We start from the raw sequence: 19719 nt of genomic DNA, 5'->3' as shown, positions 1-19719 counted from the left end.
ATCATGTGAATTATATGTGTGACTGAGGCTATACTGATAATTATGGTTCTGTACTTAAAAGTGTCTTTTATGGCCTTGGATGGATGTCATATTTCAATAATGGTTATATACATATGAATTAATAAACTAGGACCTTGTCAGGTCACACACATACATGGTTAACACTCACTCTATCATGTGTCTATGTAATTAATGATCATGTCTGGCAACATTTCTTTTGTGGCAAGGATAAAAAACAAATATGTGGAAGAATATGTTTTGTCTATTGTGCATAGATGTGAATCTCACATTGTAAAAATTACTTTTCACAGTGTCTAAAACCACATAAAGGTGTGTCAGGTCATAAAATTTATACCCCAATACATGTCTGCAAAACTAAATCCACTAACAGGTACTGAAGCATCCAACCCAAAAACTAATGCCAACTGTAACATTATTATAAACTGCATTCCTCTCTGTTTGGCAATGTCACTCTCCACTTAACACTGTGCAAATGCAACTGGCATGGTTGTTTGGGTTTGTACACTATCCTTAAATGAGATAATGTGAATAAGCAGGAGAACACTCTGACTGCTGCTGTTTGACCTGTACATACATGAGAGGAGGTACAAGGGAAGGTGTCCAATACATAGCTCAAAGATTGGGTGCAGAAATGTCCAGAATATTCATTTGACTCCTTGTAAAGTGCCACAGACACAGACTATTGCAGGGGGACTATACTGTGTCTCAGTACAAATAAGAGGCTTGGAATAGTCTGGCCAAGGCTGTCTCCAGTGTGACTGGCATTCCATGCACTGGACAGCAATGCAGGCAGCACTACAATGACCTGAAAAGGTACTAGCAGGCACAACTCAACCAGTGGTTGGATGAGTTTAGGACTGCTGATATCCCACAGTTGTGTAAGTATACAGATAAAGATACTTTAAACTATATAGAAAGTTGGATATAGCCAAAACTGGTATGCATAATGCTGTTCTCTTTTTTTCTTGTTTGTCATTTGCAGCCTCCCTGGAGATTGCAGTTAACAGAGATGTCCTGCTGACTGTATGGAAAGACTTGGAGAACCAAGGGGTATGTGTGCAGCACAAGATAATATTATTTTATCAAACGTGTTGCCCTTCTGTGCAATAGTAGCAAACTAAGCATGGATATCTTAACTGTAAAATCAACCATTCATGCTTCAGTCTGTATCTCAAGCCAACTTTAGCAATCAATTGTAATACTGTATTCAGATGTCGATTCAAATCCCGCAAGCAAGAAAGATATCATAAAATAATTAAAAAATATTACATAATAATTTCATCCAAATTGGCATTCATGCCATGCTAACTTAATCTGTATTATTTGATAAAGCATATGTGCAATATATGCATTTTTAAGGATTACTTTGAGCAATTATAAGTCATAGTTTGTAGATGTTAAAAAGTATAGTTAATGTAAAAGTAAATTTATTATTTATATTATACTAATTTATTGTATGTGACATACAATGGTTCTAATTATATTTTTGTTTTTTTGTTTTTTTTTTCTCTGATGCCACCCCTTATTTCTATTTTTCATTTTTATATATGTGGTCACAACATTCTGATGTCATCATTTTCTGACAACTGGCAAAATGATTTCCAGCACTGGGAGGTAGGTCAACCAGTCTGGCTCAAAACTGCCACCCCTTCAATGTCTGTCACACCAACTCCCAGCATATCTGAGACCCAGCCTGGCAGTACTGCCTCTGTAGTCCTTGCACTACCTCGACCCTGCTCATTAGAGAGTATTAACCCAGCAGCTGCTGCAGTGGTACCCTCTGGAAGTAGTGGCAGAGATGGTTATTTTATCACCCACCAGGAGGTGCCAGGCATGGTGCATGAGGTCATGGAAAGTACCACTGGTGCACACCTCAGCCAGATGGAGAAGATGCTCACTGGACTGCTGGACCAAAGAAAATGTCAAGTACTCAAACACCAAGCTCAGGAAGGGGATGGTAATGACAGTTCTGAGGGTGAGGACAAGATTCTCACTGTCCCCATGCTTGATGAACATGGGCATCCGATGTCCCCTGCCTATATCCAATCATAGTGTCATTCCACCTGTTGTATCCATCACCATCCCTGTCTCTTGTTTTGTTTGCCTTGTTTCTCTGTAGCCACTTCTTCACCTACCCTACTTATCTGACCCTGCCATGCCTACACCCCTTACCCAACATTCCTCTCTTACTGAAATAAAAACACAAAAATGGGCACCTGTCCCAAAAAAAAAAATTGTCCCATACATAGCTCACCACTTCACACATGTGCCTTCTTGACACACTTAATTCAGTCCAGCAGGTTAAGTAACATCACTGTTACAAAACGTGATGAGTCAAGATGATTATAAGAAACACTGCATTGTTGTTACCCGTCTTTGTTGAGGTGGCAGTCCAAATTCATCCAATCTTCTATCCATGTTAATTTTACACTGCTGAAGAAGTGGATAGCTATGGTTCTTTCCTAATTCCCTCCTGCACATTCCCATATTACTTTCCCTTTGATGTTCCCCCTGCTTGCCCTTCATTTCATTACTTTCTTATCTACCACATTTTCATACCATTAATCTTGTCAAAAAATAGAATCACACACAACCCACATAAATAATAAATCCACAATGAAGCCTTTCACTTTTTTCTCTGCATTTGCGCAGAGTTGAGTGACAGTGAGTGGCTCTTCACATCTTATGGCATGGTTGGATTACCTCTTTGCAATGCTTCGTGAGCCTACAGTTGCTAAGAAAACACACACATTAGAAAAAAGTCATTCATATTAAAATTTCATATACATTTATTTAGACTGCTGAATGAATAAATATGCAAATCCATATGTGTGCTATTGACATAAATCAATTGAGTAGTGTTTGTTTTCATACAGTACTTCACTGTAGTCAGTCCCTTTCACATGTGCAAAAATTATCGCATGTATTTTTTTAATTACATCATGAATGGATTTGAACTATGTATCATCTGTGCTCAAAATAGGAGCTCACTGCTGTTACATCTGCTGCAACAGAGACAGCTAGGCCACAGGTGATTTTCTTCCAATCAGTACTGTCCAAAGTGTTGACTGCCACACCTCTCCACTTAGTGTGTCTATATGGAGGAAATTGAACCAATAGAACTCTTATAATTTTCTCAGTGTAGCAGAGACCCATGTTTGCTCATCACTTAACTATTTGCAAATGTGTAAAGCTGTATAAATACTTTTTAATGTCTTAAAATTTGACGCAACATTTCTGATATGAGCTACTTATGAACACCAAAGTATCTGTTAGATATTTCTACTATAGCAGGTATGAATAGGTACTTCTCAAGTTCAAGTAGTAGTTGTTAAACATGTACCTCACATGTGCAAACACTTTGTCATCAATTGTGCAAACCAGCTGCTCAGGAGTGTGCTATGGAAAGTGCTGATTAGCATGTACAGTAAACTCTCAGTTAACAGGAACTCAAGCAGCTGGCATTGTCAAGCAACTAGCAAAAAAAAAAAATGGAAGAAATACAGAACAATTTTCATGTGCTGCACTTTTCACCCCCCCCAACCCTGCAGAAACATACCTTATGTTTTTAGAGTTTTAAAAAGGAAGATATGAATAAATTCCCTCTCTCCTCAACCTGAGAACAAATCAAACCAAACAAACAGTATAGGGTACAGTATTAGTCAGGCCTATTTTAATAGTAACTCTCAAGCAATCAGAAACTACTGTTATCCAGCATCTACCAATCCCCATGGGTGCTGTTTAACTGAGAGTTTACTGTATTACTTATGTTTACTGCCCAGTTAGTCTTCATCCCATTAAAGTCTATGTAAAAGCACTTTTTACTAAGTGAACACATATTCACACCCATGCACTTGAAAATTGGTATGTCAGTACTAGTTCTCAAATGTCAGTTAAACTACAGGAATAAGTGGCACAACTGCATTGTTACATCATCTGAACCTTTATACCCACAATATACATTCAGAATGTCTTATAGATGTATTAATGTGAACAGTAATTCTTCATAAAATATGAATACTGCACATACAATGTTGCATCCATTCTGATCACAATGAATGTGTGTGTCTGTATGTGACAATAAGTGTGCAATGTACGCAACCATACAGAGAAACAGCATCATATGTCTCAGTTCTGCTACATGCATTTATTACAACTTTTTGCATTTAGTTTGAGAAGCTGTTTTTTAAAGTATATTTGTACATTGGAAACACAGCAGGAATTACAAAATCCACACTTTGCACACCACTGTCATAACAGGATATGTTGCCCACATCATATAATGATAATGGCATCATATATAAAGACCACTATGACAAGGCAGAAAACATACTTCTGTGGTGTTGCAGTCACTAACTACTGTGGTTTGAAGATGGGAATAAAATACTTACATGTGTGTTAAATTATCACAGCAGGCACATTATGTGTGTGTCTACATATGGGTAAGTGTGGGTGCATAATCGGAGGGACATCAGAGTGTATCCTACTATCATCAATCCAGTCACATGCAGAACTAATATCTTAATAGTCATGCATGTCTACCCTGTCATTTCATACAGGCCTCCTAACATCTTATCTCAAACATCTAGTGAGGATGCCATCCACTATAAACTGGCCAGCAGCAATGTAAATGTCAGACTTGTGCTGTGGCACTTGCATTAAGTACTGAGTTCTCTAGCTGGTGTCCCTAGTGAGATAGATGTTCTAATCTCACTGTAGTCAACTGGTGTATGTATGTGTGTAGTCAAAAGATTGTGTGTATCCTACTGTCAGCAATACACATCCATTTTCTACAGGCCTCCCAATAGTTAGGTATAGGTTCTAGTCTCACTACAATCAACTGGTTTATGTGTGCATTCAACAATCGGTATGGCAACAATTTTAGAACAGTATGTAAGTCCAGTCCACAGCTACATCAGACACTCCTCAGAACATCTTTTTGTAACATATACTGATGATTTCATCCTATATAGCATGCACTCAGTATTCAAGGTAAACTTGTGCTGTGGGAGTAACATTAAGTACTGTGTTCTCAAACTTCTTTACCTAGATATATAGGGGTTCTAATCTGACAGCAGGCAACTTGAGTCTGTATAGATCCAAATATTATTTCTGAGACAAATTTACACAGAGGTGTGACTCTACATCCATGTCAGACACTCCTCTCAACATGTTTTTCTCAGCATACAATGATGCTATCGTACTCCATAAAGTGCAATGTGGCAATGTTAAAAGCAGAGATATGTGGTAGTGCTAGTGTTACACTGCATGGCATTCATCTTCTATACATGCATAGGTTTAATGTTCAAATCAGACCCAGTCTACTGCTGTGTGTGTGGTCAGTGGTACATTATGGTCATTGTATGATCTTTTGAATTACTTTTCATTTCACTACAACTTAGGAGAACCTATAACATAACCCTATGCATCCACCATCCTCTTTATTCATCTGGCCTCATGACATCCTTCCTGCAGAGGACTGGAGGATGTCCTCATGTCAAATATGCATGCACAGATAATGAAGCAGAGTCCTTCCATGAGTCTCTGCAAGCCATCTCCAGACCACTGCATGTGTTCTTGCTAATTCTGTCAAGGTGTGGTGCACATGTCCCATATGGAGAGTGGCAGTATGTAATGCCATCCAACAAATATACACATACTCACATAATATTACTATTTCCATCATGTAGATATAGGGAGTTTTTTAAATGGTATAATAAAGGATTTTATGTGATGTTAGCCGTTAGCTTAATAATGTCCTTTGACCCTATGAACATTTGACATGTCAATATTGCTGTCATTGATGTGCTATGTTCAGGTGTGTATGTACAGTATGCCTATAAGAGGGCATTTTAGTCTGTGATGTAAGCTAATGTATTGATGGCCGCCATTTCATTACCTGCTCCTTCTATAACAGCTGTAGTAATATGCCTCCTGAGAACTGTTGACATGGTATGATAAACTTTTATGTATATTGTTGGTTTATTAAGACATGTTGCTGTAGTGGAGCAGATCAACATTTATAAGAGTTCAGAGTCAATAATCACAGTGAGACTTGCAGTATGGCACGGGTGTGCATGTGTATAACTACCATCATTAAATGCTCTGTGATAGACATCAATATATTCATACTGATTACATGGGGACATAAGTCCCATCTCATCTAGATGTTGTAACTTATTTATTTATTTATTTCCAGTTTGTTGACCGAGAATGTCCACTGGGCCCAGTGAGCCCATTTTCAGTGGAGGCACAAGGAGAAAAGCTCCAACAAAGCAAAATACAGTAAAAATTAAAAATACAAGTGATTAAACAGAATACACAACAGATGCTCAGTACAGATACAAGATTATCTATCTACCTCCTACAACAACATAGCTAGATTTGTTACTGGAAAACAATTTAGAACCCACCATTGTCAGAATCTGCAACAACTTAACTGGCTCGAACTGACAAATACGTTGCTTCTATCCCAACTTATGTTTGTCCAAAGAGCCTTTTACCAACCTCTTAATACACCTGCTCTATCTAACCTCTTAAGCCCCTACTCAAACCTGAACTCTCTCCGCTCTTCTAGCAAACTGCTAGTTACCTCAACTAAATCTAATAACCTTGCTGGTGATTCCCTTTTCTCCAATGCCATTGGGAAACACTGGAATAAACTTCCTCCCGAACTTACTTCAATTGCTTCTACTGCACTGTTTAAACAAAAACTAAAAGTTCACCTTAATAACCACTGGATATGTTCCTGCTCTATACCTGATTAAAAAGTTTCTTGGCTCTTTCTCCTCCTCACGGCTATTTGTCTCTCTCTCTCTAGCAATACATATCTTTCTATTCTGTACTTTGTGTTGCAAAATGTTCTCTCTTTTCCTTCATCTCTTGCTTTCTCTAGTTCACTCTCTCTAATTTATTCCAATGATGAAATTATGGTAACTTATGGCTTATATCTTTAAATAGAATTAGTTACTATGGTCTTGAGTAAAACACCTACCTATTTTTTTAAAAATCCGTTTGATAACTTTGTTATTATAGATTTGTTAGTTTTTGTTGTATTCCGTCCATGTCTTCCTGTGGAGCTTTTCTCCCCGGGCCTCTACTGAAAATGGAAATATATCCAGTTAGACCAGCCCGGTTAACAAATGTAAAATAAAATAAAATAAAATAAATTATATATAAATCAGAGAAAAGTATTTACAATATTTACTTAACAAGCAATTGTAAGGAGCTGTCATTAGGGAGCTTAAAGCCAAGATTGTGGTAACTTATTAGAACAAGCAGGCTTTTGAGGTGAAAGGTAGGTAGATTTTTAAAAAGAAGTTATTTGTTCCAACATATCTAAGAAAGTTAGCATAAGTAGATGGGATAGAGCCAGGATTAGAAGGGAGGAAAATTGGTTAATTTGGAATATTGCAGGTACATTTTCAGGTACACGAGAGGTAGGAATGAAGCTGTGTTTTGAAGCTTAACATGTTTTCCACTATTCGTAGGGTAGGAGGAAGAGAATTCCATTTTTTGGATAAGGAAAAAGAGAGGAGTAGTTGTCCTGGTGGGCGGTTAGGTTTGTGAACAGTGATTAAGTTTTGATGTGCAGATCTTAGAGTTCTATTTGGAACATAAGGTAAGGGAGAAGGATGTTTTTGAGGGCAGGGCATTTGGTGGGGTTGAAGAGTAGATTGTGAGCTGTGATGAGTTGGAGGTAGTTCAGATAGTTTGGAAGTTCTAGCCAATTTAGAGAGTAAAGGGCAAGGCAGTGATGGGAGGAGCTTTTGGAGTTAGAGGCAAATTTTGAGATTTTGTTATAACAGTTTTCTAATTTGGAGGTGATGGATGAAGATAGGCTGGTTAGCAGGCTGCTCCATACATTAGGGAGGGAAGGAGGTAAGTGAAGGTGAGAGTAAGTCTGGTATGAGATGAGAGGAAGCGATTGTTCCCTTACAGCATACCCAGTTTTTGGTTGGTTTTCTTTATGTTAATAAGTATATGGTTGTCAAATTTTAGGTGCTCATCTGTAGTTACACCAAGTAATTTAGCCTGGGGGCAACTTTGATAGGAGAGTTATTTTGGCTTAGAACTAAATAGCTTTTGTCAAAAGTGAAGAATTTTGATGGTAGGAAGATTAATATTTTGGATTTGTTTGCATTTAGGGAAAGGTGGTTTTGGAGCATTCAGGCGTCAGTGGTTGAGAAGGCAGTCTGGGTCTTTGATAGGAGTTCTGGGAGATTTGCAGCAGAGCAGACTAAAGTTGAATCATCTGTTATTGGATTACTTTGGTGTTAGGAATAGCAGAGTGAAAAGTGTTAATAAAGATATTGAACAGCATTGGTCCAAGAATGGATCCTTGAGGTATGCTGGTGGGGGTGTGGAGAAAAGGAGAGATGCTTTTTCTCTATTTTACTGCCTGAGATCTGTCAGACAGGTAACTTGAGAACAAGGAGAGGGTATTTTGGGAGAGATTTAGGTTTGAGAGATGGCTCAAAAGATGGGTATGGGAAACAGTATAAAATGCTTTGGAGAGATCCAGAAGCACTGTGGATACTTTTTCACCAGAGTCTCGAGCGTGATTGACTGTATCTAAGAATGAGATGAGAGCTGTTGCAGTACTGTGTCCAGGCCTGAAACCATGTTGAGTTGGGGTGAAGAGATGGTTTTGAATTAGGAAGGGCATACGTTGGAGATGAATGCATTTTTCTCGGATTTTGGAAATTGCGGAGAGGATAGCTATGGGGCGGAAGTTTGAGATATTGGTGATTTTGTTGCCTTTGTGGAGAGGTAGAGTATAACCTGTATGCCAGAGTTTGGGGATGTATGATTCCTGTATGGGGCTGTTGATTAATATTCTAATGGGGAATGTAATTCCATCAGCAGCAGATTTAAGAAAGATATAAGGCATATCGTCTGTCGCATTTGAGCAAGGTTTTAATTTGGAGACAAGTCTTTTTATATAGTTGGTGGATATGGATTTAAGATTGAAAATGGGGGGGTCAGAGTCAGTGGGTGGAAGGGTTGTAGTGGAGGACATACACATAGAGGAGGAGATTGTTGTTGGGAAAGTTTTTTGTTAGTTTGGATATGGAGTTAATAAAGAAAGATTTTAATATTGAGGCTATTTCTTGATCAGATTTGGTGGGGTATGGACAGGGATTGTTTTTGGTGCCTGAGTTGAGAAGTGCATTTATAGAGTTCCAGAATTGTTTAGGGTTTTTAGCATAGTTGGACTGGAGTTTGATATAGTAGGATTTTTTGTCTTTAAGAATTCGTTTTTTTTTTTTTTTTTGTGAGATTACAGAGTTGTGTGTATTGAAGTAGGGTTTCAGGGAGTTTATTTTTCTGGTGTAGTTTCCAGGATTTGTCCCTTTAGTACATTAGTTTTTTGGTGTTTTTGGTTAGCCATAGGGCAGATTTGTTTTTTTATTCTTTTTGTTCTTGTTGGAGCAAGATTGTTTAGAGTGTTTAGAAAAGTAGAATTAAAGTAGTCAATGGCTTCATCAAGAGGAAGCATTTTTAGGATGTTCCAGTTCATTTGTTTAAGGGAGTTTGAGAATGTGTTGGGGTTGAAATTACTAAAGGTACATGTCTGGATATAGTGATGTTGTTCTAGGGGGGAGGAAGTAGAGCAAAGGGCAAAAGCAGGGAGGTGGTCACTGGTAGAGTCAGGAATGGTGCCACAGTTTGTAATTTTCTTAGGGTGGGAGACTAGGATCCAGTTGAGGATATAACCTGAGTGGTTGGTTTTATTGGGTCTGTTTATAGAGTGGATTATTTGGGTAAAATTGAAAAGATTGATAGATTGGGTGGGGGTGGCATTATTGATGTTGTCCCAGTTTATGTTTACGTCACCTAGTATAAATGTCTCATTGTTTATATTCATTGAGGCTCATGAGAAGATTTCTTCAAGGATTGGGATATTATTTCCTGGAGGGATATATAGGGCAATAATACAGGGACTTGGTGATTATTCATTTTAAGTAGGCAGGCCAGTAGATCAGCATTAGCAAAATGAGGAATAGGGGTTTGGATAAAGGATTATGAGGAGTAAGTCAAAGTAGATTAAGGCAACTCCTCCACCTTTTTTGTGTGTGTGATCACACCTAAGGGCTTGGAAACCAGGGGGTAGTATTTCAGAGACTGAGGTATGGGGTTTAAGCCATGTCTCAGAGACAGTTACAATGTTTGGTTGGTTGTGGCTTAACCAAGCTTGAAATATGGATGCTTTGTTACAGAGACTTTGTGATATACACAAAAATATCATATGCTTTGATTCATTCAATTGCAATCTTGTGGAATTCATTGTATGTGCAATTGTGTTGCTGTTACAAAGAATTATTGTGGTGATCTGCCGCACAATTGTTTAACTATCATCATTTGTGTCAGGAAATGCTCTGAATGAGCTACAAACAACTGATTTGTAATGTGTCCTCATATGACATCAGGCCGCTTATACACAGCTTTCCCATGAAACACATATGTTGCACAATTGATGTAATTATGTGACATTGGTACAGTTGTATGAATGTGTGAACAGTACTAGTGTTTGGCATGATACACGACCAATGTTGTATTTGTAGGTGTGTTCAGAAATCATTTATTTCAATGACTGAAGTGCTAAGGGGAACACATAACTAAGGATTGAGCTATTTGTGGATGCCACTAGCTATACTCAGCTGGGGAAAATAGGCAATCTGCTAGCTGAGAGTTTGTCTCACATTTCATCTTTTAGTTGTAACTGGCCATCAGCCAAAGTATACCTGCAAACATTACTCAATTTATCTTGTCAGGAGAGCAGCTCACCCGTGTGCTGTCTATGGCTAATAACACAGAATCACTGGTCCCTGACAACATCCCAGGTTGCCTATAGTGTGTGTCTTAAAACCTGATTTAGCAGGCACCGTTGGATCCCTACTTCAACACAGCCTCCAGACAGCCTATGTTCTTGTAGAAGGATGTACAGCAACATTCATTGATCTGACCAGGGGCAGCCGTCACCTGATGCATGTTGTTATAGTCCCATACTCCTGACTCTCCTCTTCTGTGAGGCAGACAAGTCATCATGGGCCTTATCAAGAAAGACACAGGTAATCTCCCAACTGTGTACCAACCCTATGTTTGATTTGTTAAGGCAACATCATGGCTGTTACATTTGTTTGATATTTCCAAGAAGTTCACCAAGGGCGGACATGGGGAAAACACTATCATCCTGTATAACTTGAACTGGCCAAGGCATTTGACACAAATCCACACTCAAGTATTACAGAGAAACAGTTTCAAGTGGGTACAAACACCTACATCACCAGTGGGTAGACAAATGGATAACATACGTGACACATAATGTTAAGGTGTGTGATGTCACCTCTATCTAGTGTCCAGTGACCAGGTCCATACCTCATGATTCAGTACTAGGCCCTTTCCTGTTCATTATTTAAGTCTCAGAAGTCAAGAATAACTTACACATCCTTTGCTAACCAGCTTTGTGGAGGACTGCAAATAGTGGACAATCATTGAATCCAAGATTTGCATTGGTATAATGCAGACAGTACTAGCACACATGAAAGATAGTTGCCAGAGGCATAGAGTCATGGTAGATGAACACAAATCATGGGGGATTAGTTCCTTTATGAAAGCAAATACACATGCTAATCACAGTATAGACAGCATGCTCCTATGAGCAGACCAAGTGGTATGTGACAAGTGTATTCAGGTAGATAGTATGAAGAACTTCCACCGGTATGTGCTCAAAGTGATGAGTAAATCTTGCATGCAGCAGAACTCCTTGGTATGGGCAAGACATCTACACCAAAGGACATTATAGTTCCATTGTTCTTAGCCCTCATTACACCAATAATTGAGTACAATGCAGCCTTTTGCATGTACCTCTCAACACATCTTCCAGGGATGGTTTACTCACGTGTAATACTTTTGCCACATTAAGCTCCCACACATCTTATCAGCCATACCTAAATCTTCTTTTTGATGCATAACTATTAGGAGTTGACAGTGCAGAACTCCCTTCTAGGTGTTATACAAGATGGATGTGTGGTACATATTCCTGTGATGCACGCAGTAAATACATAGTTCATTGGCAACATACGTAGATGGCATAGTTTACATTTGTGCAAGTGTGAACTGTGGTATATATATGCCATGCAAACCTGTCAACTAGCCAGGATTGCTTGGAATTTAATCGACAGGTGTAACAGTGTCCCTCTTAACACATCCAAAAGATGTTAGTTTTTGAGGAAGGTGTGCTTGATTCCCCTTATAGATTACTGGCAAATCATGACATCTGTACAAGTGTGCTCATGCAGATCACATATCTTATGTCAATTATGCAGATCAATGGTAGTATTATTCTGGTATTATCCATGATTGTGCATGCTTCTGTCTACTGTTGTCTATGAGCCTATTGCTACGTGTCCCACTTGGTTGAGGCCTATGCTGACATTACAATCATATTCAAGCAACTCATTTTGTACCTCTGCACCTACCCCCTATTCTATATACCATCCTTGCTTAATGTCCTCTCCAGTAATTATGTCAGGGTGCTTATATCACAAACAATCATCTCCATTGATTTGTGACCTTGTGTGACAGTCACATAATATATAATAACTGTGTGATGATATGAATATACCCACACATGAGTTGTAAACAGCAATGCATAATGTATCATGTACATATGTGATTACTGTTCATACTGCAACTGTCTTGTCTTTGTGGTGTACATATGTTGACATGCCCTTATCTGCTGTGCATTAACATGTTTTGCTTGTCTTCCTCCCACCATTTTCATTCCTACCATTCATATGTTTGGCCCTTTTCAATGCACACACTTCTCCAGAATAATTATTCATAATGCAGTCTATGTATCCTTGATGATCACCACCAAAACTTTATTTCAGTATGTGTAAAACATGCTTGCACAATACTCTGCACTGACTACACTTTCCTATGTGTCATCACGTTACAGATTGCTTTAAATTAAACCATGGTAGTTATTGTTGTTCGTGTAATCATGCAAAAGTAGTTTGCCTCCAGGTAAACATGTTTGCATGTCTGCAGGTGTTCCTGCTGCTTTACATGGTTTCCTGTCTCACAGCATTGTTACCAGCTACAAAACCATGCTTGCATTTGTGTAAGTGTGATGTGTGACATGTGTGATGTGCGACATGCATATGTAATTAGCAGTGCTGCTCATTGCACAAACACGTCAACTCCGTATATGGTTCGTACTAAGCCTATATGGAGTTTACTGAATCCCCAGGATTGTCTTTAACATAAGAATGCATTCCCAGGTCTATTTAAAGTAACACACATACAGACCTGTCTGAAGTATATCTCCATTCATTCTGAAATTAGTATATCTCTAATTACCACGCTTAAAAGGAAGTTCTCATATGGCAATGAGAATTAATAAGCTAAGCATCAGTTTTTTGAATTCATTTATCCCATGGGTTTAACTCCCAGCTGATACAGGACAATTTTAACAGTGTATATACTCCAATATCAAAATATGTCACAATTAATCCTATTTATTCTTCCAAGCAACAAGAATTAAAAGCAGAGTCACCAATCATTTCACTGTTGAACGCGGGAACGTGTCGATAGAGTGAGCTTCACACACATAGCAAATTTCAATGCCATGTTTCTCACCTTTAGTTCTATTTGATATAAATAGTGACAACATGTCTTTTAAAGAATCCATTTGCATTCAATTGTCTAAATGCAGTTGGCAAGGCTGTGTATCTTTACACACAACCAGTTACATGTGAGATCTGAATTAGGTACAGTTCAGACAGATACTGTTAACGTAACTTCTGCAGACATGGCTGACAACGGAGAAAATGGTGCTAAATTTAGAACACAAAGGTGGATTGTTGAGGAGTCCCAGATTTTTGTGGCACTCCTTGTGAAGCAGTACAGCTATAGGTTGCTGCAGGAAGATTACACCTGGTCTCAGTATAAGGCTGAGGCTTGGAATGGCATATCCAAGGCTGTCTCCAGTGCAACTGGCATTCCACGTAGTGGGAAATAATGTTGACACCACTACAGTGATCTTTACGAAGTGAAAACAGGACCTCCTAAGATGATGGGAGGCTGAATTTAGGACTACAAACAGCTCTCAGTTGTGTAAATGTACTAAGCAATAACCTGTTTATGATTTGGCATTAATTATCTAGCCAGCTAACAGAGTTACTCATTATACTTTCATATACATTTTTGCTTTTCTTACTGTACAGCTGCCAATGAAATAGTTCAAACTGTGTGGCACATCAGGAGATATTACTTCACCTCAGAAAGACATGGGATAATTATGACTTAGGTCCGAATTCAAGCCAGATAACTATTTTCGGTCCTTCAGTCACTAGCAGCTTGAGCAGGCATACCTCAACCTTGATATCAAGCATGCGTGCATGCCTACTCCTATAACTGTTGATGCTTCATTAGGCAATGAGAATACCAGTTTAACTGTATGTGGGTTCAGTACTCAGAAGCAGCAATTTGTTTTCAAGTTAATATTTCTGAAATATTAACAGCAACAGTATACCAGGAACAATTTAAATGCGATAATTGCAATTATTACATTGAATGACTATATCCTGTTTATCACAGGGAAATAAAACTGCTCTTTTGTATGTCCTAGCAATGAGATTTGTCTATTTTATGACACATTAATACATTAACATCACATATGGATGTGGCAAAGGTGTACAATAGTAAATTATCATATTTGTTGATGTATTTGCCAAAAAGTGCATTGAATACAAAATTACTGCACATGCCATGGATCTAATTATCTATTTTTTTGCCTCCTCGAATCCTATCTGGCTTTTTTTATTTTATTTTATTTTTTTTTTTAGTGTGGGGGGTATTTATAATTTGAGTAAGGATGAGATGATTCTTTTAAATGAGTTGCAAAGTAATGACTCAGTGCATGTAATGAAACCTGATAAAGGGGGTGGAATGGTGACGGTAAACAAAGTGGATTACAGCTTTGACATGTTGACTATTCTATACGATACAGATAAATATGAAATTGCTCAGAAGAAGGTTCAGTTATTTTTGGAGGACTCCCTTTACCAAGGTGTGATTAATGAAGAGGTATTTCACTTTTTGGTCAATGAACAATCAACCATTCCCTCAGTATTTGGGATACCAAAGGTACACATAAATGTGAACAAACCACCATACAGACTAATTGTAGCTGCCCAGAATAACATGACATACCCACTAGCAGTATTTGTAGACAGGTTGATTCAAAATGCTATGAGGTCCCTAGATTATTTATTGAAAGATGTGTAAGACTTTTCGAAGAAGAGTTTTATACTGACAAAGTGGGTTTTTCTACAATAGATGCTGTAGATCTTTTTTCATCCATTCCACATAATGAAGGGTTAGACCTTTTTGTGAAGCAATTTTTGAAGGAACATCTTTGAATGCCACACTGACAAATTTTGTAGTGGAGGCAATAGAAATTATTCTAAAAAATAATTATATGGTGTTTGCAAACAATTTTTTGTCAGGTTAAGGGGGTAGCTATGGGTGTAAATTTCACCCCAATTTACACAAATTTAGTTATGCATGCATGGGAGAAAAAACACATTTTTTTCCTTAGGGTTTAACCAATACTGGTACATACACTTAAGGTTTATTTTATGGAAAAGAACTGACATGAGAGATGGATTTGTACATTTGATTAGTAACAGCTCATGTTTGAGATTCACTGTTAATCATTCTGATAGTTGGAAGTTACAATTTTTAAGAACATGGGAGAACAGAAATTTGATTCTAAATTATTCATGAAGCCAACATTCTCCAACAGTTATTTAGACTTTAGAAGTCAACACCCTTTTTACATAAAAAAGAACAATGAAGGGAGAAATAGTCAGAGCAGCAATAATGTGTTCAGACATCCTCTTGTTTAAGTCAGAATTAGGAAACTTGACATCTATGTTTGTGAAAAGAGGATACCCAGAACTGTTAATTTTTGAAACAACGATACCCCCTTATTAGGTTCAGGATGTGAAGTGGTAGAGAGTAATGGGCCTAAGCAAGGTGACAGGCAAAACAGCACTCCTGCGCGAAAGGCAGATGCACGGCTCAAGAGCAAATGTAGAAACCCAGCAGAAAAAGAGCCAGCATACTGTGTACAAAAGATCCACTTTATTTGAACAAAATCAGACCGGATTTGGCCGGAACAATATCACAGCCTTCCTCAGTGCAAAAAATATAAAATAATGCAGCTTTAATTGAACATTAAATACACATATCTCGAGGCTGATTGGTCCATCCTAGAATTGTTCATTCAAACTGGGAGGGAACAACCCACCCAGTTTCACAATCCACTTTTTTTCTTTGTTATTTAAGATAGAGTGCCACCCCATTTTATTGGATTTATTGCCCTTTACAATGTTAATAACCATAAATGAAAACCTGGCAGTAGAGTGTGTCAGATGATGTTTATAAAGTGCATTGGAAGCCTTTTTGTTTTTGATGTTACTGATATGTTCCAAAATTCTGATTCTGAAAGGACGAGAAGTCTGACCGATATAGAAAGAACCACAGGTACATGTGGCTTGATATACTAGCCAATCAGTACTACAATTGGCAAAAAACTGTGTATCATAAACTACCGAACAATTGCGGCTGGAAAATTGTTTGGATTTGACCACCTTATCACAGTGGATACAATGTCCACATGGATAACAGCCAACTAATGGCTCTCCCATTATAGTAGTTTGCATGTATTGAGAAGGTTGATACATAGACCCATGTTTATAATGATTGAAACAAGAACCAAGATTTTTGCCTTTACGATATGAAAATTGACATCTGTTGGGTATAATTTGCGCTAGCTCCTCATCATATTGTAGTATGTTCCAATGTCTCCTGACACTTTCAATTAAGTTGACCGTGTTCCTGGCATATGTTGTAACCAACCTGATAGGTTGTGTTGTTGTGACGTTATGATCTCTGTATCTCAGAAATTCCTCCCTATTGGTTGAATTAACCAAATTGCTTGCCTGCAACACATATCCCATGCCATAATCCCTGGCTTTAAATCTGTTTGTAAGATCCTTCCTTTGGCTCTGAAATGAAGAATCATCAGAACAAATTTGTTTTATTCTAATGAATTGCGATTTGGGAATGTTACGGGCTATGTGTGGAGGATGAAAACTAGACGCGTGGAGAATGGTATTATATTGGGGATATTTTCTGAATGCTTCGGTACTCAGCGTATGGTCTGGTAATCTATTAATGGTCACATCCAAAAATGTAATACTGTTTAAATCATAATAAACAGTAAATTGTAATCCCCATGAGTTGTTATTCAGATAAGATATGAATCCATGTAACATGTCAATCTCTCCTTTCCATACCATCCAGCAATCATCTAGAAAATGTCTACAAACGTCAATGTGTTCTAAATAAATATTATTCTCATGATCATAAATGAGCTGTTTTTCAACAAATGCCATAAACAAATCGGCATAAATGGGGGCAAAAGAAGCCCCCATTGCTGTACCCTTTGTTTGTAAGTAACAAGTGTCCTGATAGAAAAATACATTACTACTAAGAACATATCCTGCTAGCTGTACCAAAAATGAATTGAAGTCTGAATGATATAGATTAGCCACCTCCAGCCAATAACTTAGGGCCTCCAAACCGGATTCATGTGGGATGTTTGTATATAAAGCACACACATCTAGTGTGCACATCAACCAATCAGGTTATAATTGGATATCTGAAATAATCTGCAAAAAGTTTGTAGTGTCCTGTAATCGAGATCGGACTAGATGAAGCAGGGGCTTCAAGTGTTTGGTCAGATAAAGAGATAGGGGTTCTGTAATATAACCCTTGCCTGAGACAATTGGTCTGCCTGGTGCATGTAATGGATTTTTATGGATTTTCAGCAAAAAATAGATGTATTGATTGGCCAGGTCCTGAATCATAAGTTGTTGCATGATATCATTGGTGATAATAGCTTCATCCCTAGCCTGAATTAAAAAATCATCGATTAATTTTTTAAAACGATGGATGGGATTGATATGCATCTCAAAGGAATATCTACCATCAGACAACTGTCATTTGGCTTCCTGATCATAATCTTTCCAACTTAACACAACCACGGCTCCACCTTTGTCCGCTGGAATGATGACAATATTCTTGTTATTTTGTAGTTCCAGAATAGCTTGTTTTTCTACAATAGTTACATTGTTCGGTTTATAATATGTCTCTGACCTAGAAAAATGCAGATCTTTGAGAACGCTATTCTGGAACTGATGTACCAAAGGATGCATCGGGGGAGTAAAAGATGATTTATGATATACAAATTTATCATCAGCAAAATTGTTATCATCATTACCAAAAAAACAGTCTTAAATTTAACGTTCTACAAAAGGACATTAAATCTTGAGCAAACATTTCTTCAGACACCATGAAACCCGGAATATAAGTTAAACCTTTATTGAGCACAGACAAATGGGCTGGAGATAGCACAAAATCAGATAAGTTTAAAACATTGCTATTGTAATCTGTAACTAATTTTGTATGACCATTTTCAACAAACTTTGAATATTGTCTATGCCTCCTGTGTTTGCCTCCCCCCCGCCGATACTTGGGCCTAAAGGGACAGACAATGTTGTCCTTTTTGGTAATGATGAACTTGATACTGATTGGAATTCGTTATCTGTACAAGAAGAAATGTCCTCAGTCGAGGACCCAGTATCATGACCAGATTTTCTCAGAATAGAGCGTGGTCTCTTTCTCTTTGAAGTCTTTGATAATGTAGGTGTAAATCTCACATGCTTAGAATTGTTCAACAAAGGATTGCCCTGCTGGTAATCAGTCTGATCCCTCCTAAATTTCTTAATTTTTCTGCTTTTAAGTTGTTGTTCCAAATTATTAAGCTCTGTGGCCACTTTATTAAGGTGTTTGTTGTAAAAGTGTTCACCTTCAAAAGGTTTGACATCATCCACCAATCTGGTTACTGCATCAATTTCTTTGTCAATGACTCGATCATAATATTTAGATAGAGCCTCCACAAAGGAGATGCTGGCTTGCTGCTGTATTTGAGACCACTGATCACTAAGCTCCGAGTCCACTGTCTCCACATGAGGTTGTATGCGTATTCTCAGACCTCGAGGGGTTATCCCTTTGGCAATATATGCCTTAAATAATTTGGAATGCCAAATGTTGGATCTGAGAGTACGAAGCTGTTTAAATAAACCTTCAAATGCTAAATTACAGGTAGACTCGGAACTAAGTGCATCATTGGTACTATTGTTAAGTTGAAAGGAGGCACCAAGGCCAAATGCTCTAAGATCTTCCCTATCAGCTGATAATCCTGTTACCAAGCTTGAGAGATCCATGTCAAGATCTGTATTTGTTCCAAAATGTGAGAATTGGATAAATCAAAAAATATATTACTGACAATAATAGCCACAAAAACTATATCAGTAAAAAGTATGTAAATATTTTGTTTAACAATAGTAGGAACAATAGCAGCCCAAAAAAGAAGAAATAAACATATCATTCAATACCAAGCTGCGTCCCTACCCAAAAAAATCACCTTGTGCCTCTCTTAAATAAAATGATGGCAAAGATGTAAAGAATTCCACACTATACACTCAAAATGAGAATAAACTAAGAGCAACAATAAAAAGAATACAGCAGCAAGACCAGATTGATCCAAGATAA

Source organism: Protopterus annectens, chromosome 2.part1, assembly GCF_019279795.1.
Source record: "Protopterus annectens isolate FY-2018-M chromosome 2.part1, PAN1.0, whole genome shotgun sequence".
NCBI lineage: Eukaryota > Metazoa > Chordata > Ceratodontiformes > Protopteridae > Protopterus > Protopterus annectens.
The sequence above is the reverse complement of the archived record's forward strand: the minus strand, read 5'-3'. Positions refer to the sequence as shown.